The 9,781-nt window shown below is 43.8% G+C and overlaps 1 long non-coding RNA gene across 2 annotated transcripts in view; it reads left to right on the forward strand.

Moving 5' to 3' along the window:
* Positions 1 to 7,144, forward strand: part of LOC102412532 — a 62,606-nt gene extending 55,462 nt beyond the window's left edge. For both annotated transcript variants that reach the window (XR_006546538.2, XR_003105927.3), the window contains one exon: positions 6,304 to 7,144. This is a non-coding gene — a long non-coding RNA (uncharacterized LOC102412532). The remainder of the gene's footprint in view (positions 1 to 6,303) is intronic.
* The last annotated feature ends 2,637 nt before the right edge of the window (positions 7,145 to 9,781 follow it).

The raw sequence follows: 9,781 nt of genomic DNA on the forward strand, positions 1-9,781 counted from the left end.
TGGTCATGTATAGATGTGAAAGTTGAACTGTGAAGAAAGCTGAGTGCCAAAGAACTGATGCTTTTGAACTGTGGTGTTGGAGAAGAGTCTTGAGAGTCCTGTAAGGAGATCCAACCAGATCCTCTCCTGTAAGGAGAGAACTGTAAGGAGATCCAACCAGTCTATCCTAAAGGAGATCAGCCCTGGGATTTCTTTGGAAGGACTGATGCTGAAGCTGAAACTCCAGTACTTTGGCCACCTCATGCAAAGAGTTGACTCATTGGAAAAGACCCTGATGCTGGGAGGGATTGGGGGCAGGAGGAGAAGGGGGAGAAGGGGACGACAGAGGATGAGATGGCTGGATGGCATCACTGACTCGATGGACATGAGTTTGGGTAAACTCCGGGAGTTGGTAATGGACAGAGAGGCCTGGCATGCTGCGATTTATGGGGTTGCAAAGAGTCAGACACGACTGCGCGACTGAACTGAACTGAATACTGCAGTAAGAGTAGTTGAACTGAGGCTTCTGACTTGCCCGTTGACAATGCTTCATGTATAAGAGGTGTCCCCACTCTCCAAGATTTAATGATCTGATGATCTGAGGTGGAGCTGATGTGATAAAAATAGAAATAAAGTGCACATTAAATGTGATATACTTGAATCATCCTGAAACCATCCACCTGGCCTGCCCCAACACTAACCCTCCCCCCACCCCCCGCCCCTGTCAGTGGAAAAATTGTCTTCAGTGAAACTTATCCCTGGTGCCAAAAAGACTGGGGACTACTGACTTATGTATTGAAAACTATGGACATTGGAGGGTAGAGGCACTCACTAAATGCTGGAAAATGTCCTGGCAACCAAAATCAGCTGTTGCCCCACAGCATCAACTTTGCTAGACGCTGTGACTGCACCCAAATCTATTTTACAGATTAGTGGCATGTTACAGACTGATGACGCCACACCACTGGCACTTGATCCAGATCAGCCTCGTTTGCATGGCAAGGCCTCCGTGTGTGTTTAGTGCTTCTCCGGGGATACCAGATTCCCCTCGGCATCATTAAAAACGTTTGTGTCCTATCAGCTTTCTCTACATGCAGCTCTTCTCAATTGTGGAGACTCCTCTCTGGCACTTACGAGAGAGGGAAGTAAAAGCATCAATTCTTACTGACATAAAGATGTAAAAGCAGCAACATCTGTACATTAAATTGACTCAAAGTGCCCCACCCACAAAGTCAGACTAGCTTCTCCTTCCCCTCTGTGAAGGCTGCCCAAACCCCGTTAGCTGAATCTGCGTGCATTTTCCTCCCACATGTCCAGGTGTAACAGTGTCTTGGACTCCTGTGTTTAACAGAGCCGTAAAAGTTTGATTCACTCCGAGATTCCCAGCTTACTGAGATAAATGTGTGTGGCCTTCGACCTTCCTTGCTGCTGCTGCTGCTAAGTCGCTTCAGTCGTGTCCGACTCTGTGCGACCCCACAGACGGCAGCCCACCAGGCTCCCCCGTCCCTGGGATTCTCCAGGCAAGAACACTGGAGTGGGTTGCCATTACCTTCTCCAATGCATGCAAGTTAAAAGTGAAAGTGAAGTCGTTCAGTCGTGTCTGACTCGTAGCGACCCCATGGACTGCAGCCCTCTAGGCTCCTCCGTCCATGGGATTTTCCAGGCAAGAGTACTGGAGTGGGGTGCCATTGCCTTCTCCGTTGACCTTCATTTGGGTTGGGAAAATATTGACCCCCATCTCTAACTGTTTCTCCCCAGTGTGGCTGAGGTCTGAAGAGGTAGGATGACATCATTTCCTCATTCATCAACATTAGATACCCACTCCAGAGTACTGGCTCGTTGTCAATGCCATATCTGTGGTTTCCCATGGACTTTTTCTGTGTCAGAAAAAAAATCTCCCGATGAAGGCCAGTGCTCCCTTATAGAAGCCAGAATCCACTGCAGGAAAAGTCTGAGACCTTTTACTGTCATCTCCAAATGGATCAAAAGTTAGCATTAGAGGTTGCAGGAGGATTTGTTGTGAGAAAGCCTAGTTGTCATTCTTCCTTAATAAGCTTTACACACTCCACATCCTCAACTCCTGAGCAAATCAGCCAAAGCTCTATATTTGTCTGGTTTTTGCCCATAATGATAGCAGTTTTTCTTCCTTTCATGCTCAGTATGGATGTGGGTCCCTGTAACTTGTCTGAATGCAAGTGGAACCTTCTGCCAACCGAGATGAATCTTAGTGTTGTTTATTCAATTCACTAAGTCATGTCTGACTGTGTGACCCCATGAATTGCAGCACGCCAGGCTTCCCTGTCCTTAACTATCTCCCAGTTTGCTCAAACTCATATCCATTGAATCGGTGATGCTATTGAAACATCTCAACTTCTTCCACCCCCTTCTCTTCTTGCCCTCAATCTTTCCCAGCATCAGAGTCTTTTCCATTGAGTTGGCTCTTCATATCAGGTGGTCAAAGTATTGGAGCTTCAGCATCAGCATCAGTCCTTCCAATGAATATTCAGGGTTGATTTCCTTTAGGATTGAGTTGTTTGATCTCCTTGCTGAGGAAGGGACTCCCAAGAGTCTTCTCCAGCACCATAATTCAAAAGCAGCAGTTCTTCGGTGCTCAGCCTTCTTTATGGTCGGACTCTCACATCTTTACCTTTCTACTACTGGAAAAACCATAGCTTTGACTATTCATACCTTTGTCGGCAAAGTAATGTCTCTGCTTGCGAATACATTGTCTAGGTTTGTCATAGCTTTACTTCCAAGGAGCTGGCATATTTTAATTTCATAGCTACAGTCACCATCCGCAGTGATTTTGGAGCCCAAGAAAATAAAATATGCCACTGTTTCTACTTTTTCCCCATCTCTTTGTCATGAAGTGATGGGACCAGATGCCATGATCTTAGTGTTTTGAATACTGAGTTTTAAGTCAGCTTTTTCACTCTCCTTTTTCACCCTCATCAAGAGGCTCTTTAGTTCCTCTTCGCTTTCTGCCCTTAGAGTGGTATCGTCTGCATATCAGGTTGTTGATATTTCTCCCAGCAATCCTGATTCCTGTTTCATCCAGCCTGGCATTTCTCATGATGTACTCTGCATATAAGTTAAATAAGTAGGGTGATAATATACAGCCTTGAGTACTCTTTTCCCAATTTTGAACCAGTCCATTGTTCCATGTCGAGTTCTAACTGTTGCTTCTTGTCCTGCATACAGATTTCTCAGGAGGCAGATAAGGTGGTCTTGTATTCCCATCTATTGGCTATTACAGTGGGGTAGATTAGAGTTTGACCCCTGGGTTGGTAAGGAAGTTCCATCACCCAGAGAAGAGTTAGCAATAAGCAGGGCACTCACTGGTCAGGCAACTGTCTCTGAAACTCCTTCCTAATAATTCAGCCTGCAAGTACCTACCAAATTCCTTCAATTTAGCAGGAAATAAAATAAAATAAAAAGACAAGCAAACAAACATTTATTTCCTAGTTGACCATACCATTTGCAGTTCAATACTTATTCCCTTGGACTTTCCTCAAATCCCGTTAATTGGCCTGGGAGGCCCTCATGCTTCCTGTTTCAGAAAGCCACGTCTTTGTCATTGTCCCACCATCATTGCCAAAACTGTCAAGAACCCTAAAGGGTCTGCATTTGCCCTCCTTGTAAACCAATAAGTTAGCCTGGCACAGTGTCGTGATGAAAGCCTGCGATTCCTAGGTCAACGATGAGGTTTATTACAGCACTAGCAGCAACCTGCGCATCAGCATTTTTGTATCAGTTCCCAGTTCCCAGGCGGGGATGAGAGTAGGATCAGCTGACCTCTGCCCGTGCCGTAGGTCGTTACAGAACGACCCCAAGCTCAGGGACCCAGGATCTCTTTATAATGCCAGGAAGTATGCCTGCCCTGTGTTCCAGAGAGAGAAACTACCTTCACTTCCAAGGCTGCTTGCTATACAAAATCCTTTTAAAGGAACAAAGGGTAACTCGGTGCTTTGCTCACAGGTGTGCAGAAATATGAGAAGCCCTCAGAGAACTGTCTCCATTAGCAAAAAGAAATAACCAGCAACAACAATAGGGGAGCGGCACTCAAACACCTGGTGACTAGGAATTACGTCCACAGCTCCCGTCATCCTGTGGATTACAGACCTGGAGGTGTTGGGAGCTGATGATCACACAAATACATTTTCAACCTTCCACAAGAGGTTGTGGAATAAAATAAAAATCCTCACAAGAAGAGGAAGAATCTGAGAATTTCAGACATCGCAGTGACATCAGAAGTCGAGGTGTTTTTTTTACACTAAATTAAACTCAAGAGCTATTGGAAATTGTTGAAGCAGTATGATAGTTATTTGGGGATGCTTTTTACTGATCACTCTATAACAATGTGTTTTAAAGTTTTTTGTAATAATTAAAAATTTCTTTAAACAATGTGAAATTAACAGAATTCTCCATTGAAGAGAAAATGCTCAAGATAAAAACCTAATAGTTGAAGTTGGTATAGAATATTTCTCCACCAGAAAATATCTACTGTGGTAGGGGGAAGAAAAATATGTATTTTATCCATAGATATTGAAATTTTAGTTTTAGAAATGCTTGAAGTATTTTGAATATGGGGACAAAGACCTGGGATGAAAGAAAATTGAAGAATTGAATTTTATTGGATAGACTTAACTGCTGAAGAGATCTGGCATCTAAACCAAACATCACTAAGATGCCAGCGTTCACTGAGAACAAGGAGAAGAAGGAGCTTGCACATGTTTCCAGCAGAGGCTGCTTCCACACAACAAATGCAGCAAAAACAAAGTGACTGTAAGCGGACTGTAGGTATTCGTTCTTTCACTGAGTATCACCTGAGCATCACCCCTGGGCTCGATGAGTTTATCTAGAAAACGAGAACAGGTTTAAAGATTTATTTTTTAAGAGAAGGGGAATGAAGTCATCATCTTCAGTATTTTTTCTTAAAATTATATTATCCTTATATTGTGATAGTTCTTGATTAGGATTTAAACATATTTACAGAAAGGAAGTAGAGAATGAAATCTGAAAGGGGACCTGGACAGGTGATACAGGTCTGAACTGATATAGATAAAAATGAAATGATACCTCGTCAAGCTTGGGAAATGGTTAGAAAAGTAGCTAGTAACTCTGCATGGGCCATCAGCAGACAGTAAGTGAGTCTTGGGAAAATTAACCTAACCTATGGTCCTAAAATGGTCCTCTCTGAATTATTGAAATCATTAGAAATCCTGGAAATAGAATCGTTACTGCCCTGTTCCTCTGACCCCTGTTTTATAGCTGCCACAACCCCATATCCCAGGAAAGACAGAGAAGGGTCAATAGGCTGTAAATTAAGAATTAACGGAAAGACTAAGATCCCTTAGAAAGATGATCACTGAGAAAGGATATTATCAAAATATGTACGATCTTGATGAACCCAGGAGCGCTGTGTAGCTCCGTGCCAGCTGCGCCCAGCAGGGCAGCAGATAAGGGCATGTGAGGGGCAGGGAGCCGGGAGGAGACCCAGCCGGGACTGAAGCCGTGCTCAGCTCGCTGGGCTGTGCACTTGCTCCAAAAAGGGAGTGCCCATTCCTCCACTCGAGTGCCCAGAGGGCATGGCTTTCCCTACCCGCCTAAAGCCCTGTCTGTGCCAGCTGCGGCTCCCGAGTGAGAGCATCTCAAATCCTGGAGCGTTTCAGGGCATCCATTGAAATGCTATGAAAGTAGTTTAAAGACAAATAAAAGATGGCATTACTTTTGCAGTGGGTAGTAAACATATGGAACTCATTATCCTCAAGATGTTGCGTAGTTTACAAATATAAATAGGATAAATGAAGATTTAGATAAATTCATGCTTGTTAGATTCATATGAGCTGCTAGAGCATTGTTAGAAACACACAGGGAACGTCTCCAAGTGCTTTCAGGGGAAACACCGTGTTTATCTTTGAAATGCCCCAGAGTGCCAGTGCCGTGAATTGAACAGGCAGCTCTCGGACTCTCCGAGTTCCTCAGCACCCACGGTACTCAGGTTAGATTTTAAGTAACTGAGGGCTAAGCATCTGTATCATAAGGATTTTCTTTACATTAACAAGTTACATAAAAATTTTTCTCAGGGGTGGGTATGAAGTTTCATGGGACCTTAAACCTTTCCCTGAGAACTTGGAATTGTCATGAGAACTGCATTTCGTACTGGGCTGTAAGAGAGTGCTGTGTGAGGCCCCAGCTCGGATGTGTGCCACTATTTCACTCTCACCTAGACCCACAGACTTCTCGTGGTTGTGTTTTTCATTTCTTTCAGTATTTGTGCTTCCTTTATGTAAGATTTTTAAAATCTTCTCTCCTGTTTTTCAGGCTTCTCTTTTCAGCCTTGTGAGTGGGCTTGCAGGGAAAGCCCTTTCACTCCTAATATGCAGCTCCCACCTCTTTGACTTCAGAGCAAAGCCCCCAGCTCCCTTCTGTATCATGTCATCTCACCTGTGCAACAGACCTCCCCTTAACTCACTGCAGCCCTCAGAGACCAGGCTGCATCTTTAACAAGCTTAACTGAAGCGTGGGGAGTATCAGAAGAGAAGGACATCGTAGCCCCGCTGCTGGATTTGGCTCCCCGGTCCCCAACCTCCGGGACCTAATGCCTGATGATCTGAAGTGAAAGCTGATATAATAGAAATAAAGTGCACAACAAATGTAATACACTTGAATCGTCCTGAAACCATCCCCTCTGCCTCCTGGTCCATGGCAAAATGGCCTTCCACGAAACCAATCCCTGGTGCCAAAAAGGTTGGGGACCCCTGAGCTACCAGATGAGCTTACCCCAAACCCAGCGAGGCTCAGACCCATTCTGAATCCTCCACAAAGATTTGCCTGTGTAGCTCCCATCCCTGTCCTGCTCAGGCCGACCCCAGAAGCAGGTCAAAGGTATCCACAACTCCAAGCACAAGCCTACTGCCAAGCTCCAGACATGGGAAGGAGGTGTTTCCTTCCCCCGGTTTGGAGCCCACTTCTCCAGTTATCATTGGCCCAGTGACTGATTACTTTTCCTAAGATAACAGACCAACAGAATCATGAACTTGTCTCATGGTTCCCTGTAGGATAATGCATCAAAACACACCAGTACAGTATCAATACATTCTAGATTATTTGACCTTATGTAGGCCACAGACAGGGTTTCCCAGGTGGCGCTAGTGGTAAAGAACCTGCCAGCCAATGCAGGGCGTAAGAGACTCGGGTTCGATCCCAGGGTAGGGAAGATCCCCTGGAGCAGGGCATGGCAACCCACTGTAGTATCCTTGCCTGGAGAGTCCCATGGACCCTGGGGAGCTGGTGGGCTACAGTACATGGGGTCGCAAAGAGTGGGACACGACTGAAGCAACTTAGCACACGCACAGCCCACAGACATGAACAGTCTGGGCCCGGTTGAGGCCTACCAAGGGCATTTCTGTCCTTGGCGGGGCTGTCCGCTAGTGACATGCAAACTTGCCTAATCCTTCTCCACACAATCTCCAGATTTTGCTTCTGAACAAGAGTGTACACAGATCTCCAAATGAATTAGTGATACTCTATAGGCACAATAAAGCCTAAATTCAGTCTTTCATGATAATAAGCATTTATCAAGGGAAATACAATGTGCAGAGATGTAATTCTTCAGATTACAAAACACACATTTATTGTTGAGTTATAAAACAAAGATGTTTAGCAACTCAGAGTCACCCTGATTGAAAATCACCAATTCAGAACAAGGCCTTTGCTTAGATTTGACACCTAAATGACTCATTCTGTTGATTTTTCCCAAAATAAGAGAGAACAGTCTACCCTGAAGGTGAATTCTAGCTGTCATCTCTAGGGAGAAAAAAACTGACTATAGCTTTTAAATCCCTTTTCTCCATCCTCTGTCCATCAAGTTTGCAAAGATCTTTAAGGCTAAGTTTTAGTGCAATCTCGCCCTTAGGTAAGTGTCTTTTAATAGATTCTAAAACATACTTATTTTATCTTATTCATTTTAATTTTTACATTTCAACATCTCTGAAATCAGGATGCCAATCCATGACAGTCACACTTTAACAATCACACTTTGCCAAGCAGTGTTCATGACATAGTTGCCTACATCCATGAGGAATTAGTCCATTAAAAAATGAGCCTACTGAAAATATCATGACTTGGCTGTTCCCATCAGGGCCTGATTGGACAACTGCAGAGCTTCAGACAGCAAATCGTTTGAGGCTATCTGAGACAGTATAAACCTGTTGTCTGAAAACCTTCCAGCAACTCCCAGGAGGATTCATAAAGCTCCACATTTAAAACATGCATAATGGGTGTTACTGGTTTGGGAAAACTTGTTGAGCTAAAAATGGAACACTTTTAAGAAATGCTGCCTCCCCCATGCTCTTGGTGGCATGGTGTCTGTAGAAAATCACAGATACCAGTTACTGATTCAAAAGTGATTCAAAACAATAAGCCTCTACATGTACAGAAGTTTCAGAGAGTACTTTTTTACCAAAATATAGTTTATTTGCAATGTTGTTTTAATTTCTGCTGAATAGCAAAGTGATTCATTTATGCATATATATACACTCTTTTTCATATTCATTTCCGTTATGGCTTATCATGGGATATTGAATATAGTTCCTTGTTCCATATGATAGGACCTTCTTGTTTATCCATTTTGTATGTAATAGTTTGCATCTGCTAATCTCAACCTCCCACTGCATCCCCCGCCACCTTGACAACCACAAGTCTGCTGTCTATGTCTGTGCGTCTGTTTCTGTGTCATAGATGTATTCATTTGTGTCATATTTTAGATTCCACATATAAGCGATATCAGATGATGTTTGTCTTTCTCTTTCTGACTTACTTCATTTAGCATAATAATCTTTAGGTCCATTTATGTTCCTGCAAATGGCACTATTTCATTTTTTATGGCTGAGGAGTATTCCATCGTGTGTATGGATCTCATCATCTTTATCCGTTCATCTGTTGATGGACATTTAGGTTGTTTCCATATCTTGGCTGTTGCGAATAGTGCAGCCATAAACATAGGAGTGCATGAATCTGTTCGAATTAGAGTTTTGTCCAGATATATGCCCAGGAGTGGGATGGCTGGATCGTATGGCAACTCTATTTTTAGTTTTTTGAGGAACCTCTGTACTGTTTTCCATAGTGACTGTACGAACTTACATTCCTACCAACATTGTGAAAGGGTTTCCTTTTCTCCATGCCCTCTCCAGCATTTGTTATTTGTAGACCTTTTAGTAAGGACCATTCTGACTGGTGTGAGGTGGTGCCTCATTGTAGTTTTGATTTGCCTTTTTTTAATACAATACTTTGTGTGTACCCTGGGTTGCTTAGTTGTGTCTGACTCTTTGCAACACCATGGATTGTAGCCTGCCAGGCTCCTCTGTCCATGAAATTTTCCAGGCAAGGATACTGGAGTGGGTTTATATTTCCTACTGCAAGGGATCTTTCCAACCCAGGGATCAGACCTGCATCTTCTCCATTGGCAGGCAGAGTCTTACCTCTGAGCCACCAGGGAAGCCCTATGAAATACTTTAACTGATTTATTTTGATTAATTTACCCTCTTCAGTATGCAAAAGAGTGACAAAAGATTTTTAAAAATCTGTGATCTCAAATCACTCATTCTGTGCTATCAGTTCAGTTCAGTTGCTCAGTCGCATCCGACTCTTTGCGACCCCATGAATCGCAGCATGGCAGGCCTCCCTGTCCATCACCAACTCCCGGAGTTCACTCAAACTCACGTCCATCGAGTCGGTGATGCCATCCAGCCATCTCATCCTCTGTTGTCCCCTTCTCCTCCTGCCCCCAATCCCTTCCAGC

This window comes from Bubalus bubalis, chromosome 2, assembly GCF_019923935.1.
Source record: "Bubalus bubalis isolate 160015118507 breed Murrah chromosome 2, NDDB_SH_1, whole genome shotgun sequence".
Taxonomy (NCBI): Eukaryota; Metazoa; Chordata; class Mammalia; order Artiodactyla; family Bovidae; genus Bubalus; species Bubalus bubalis.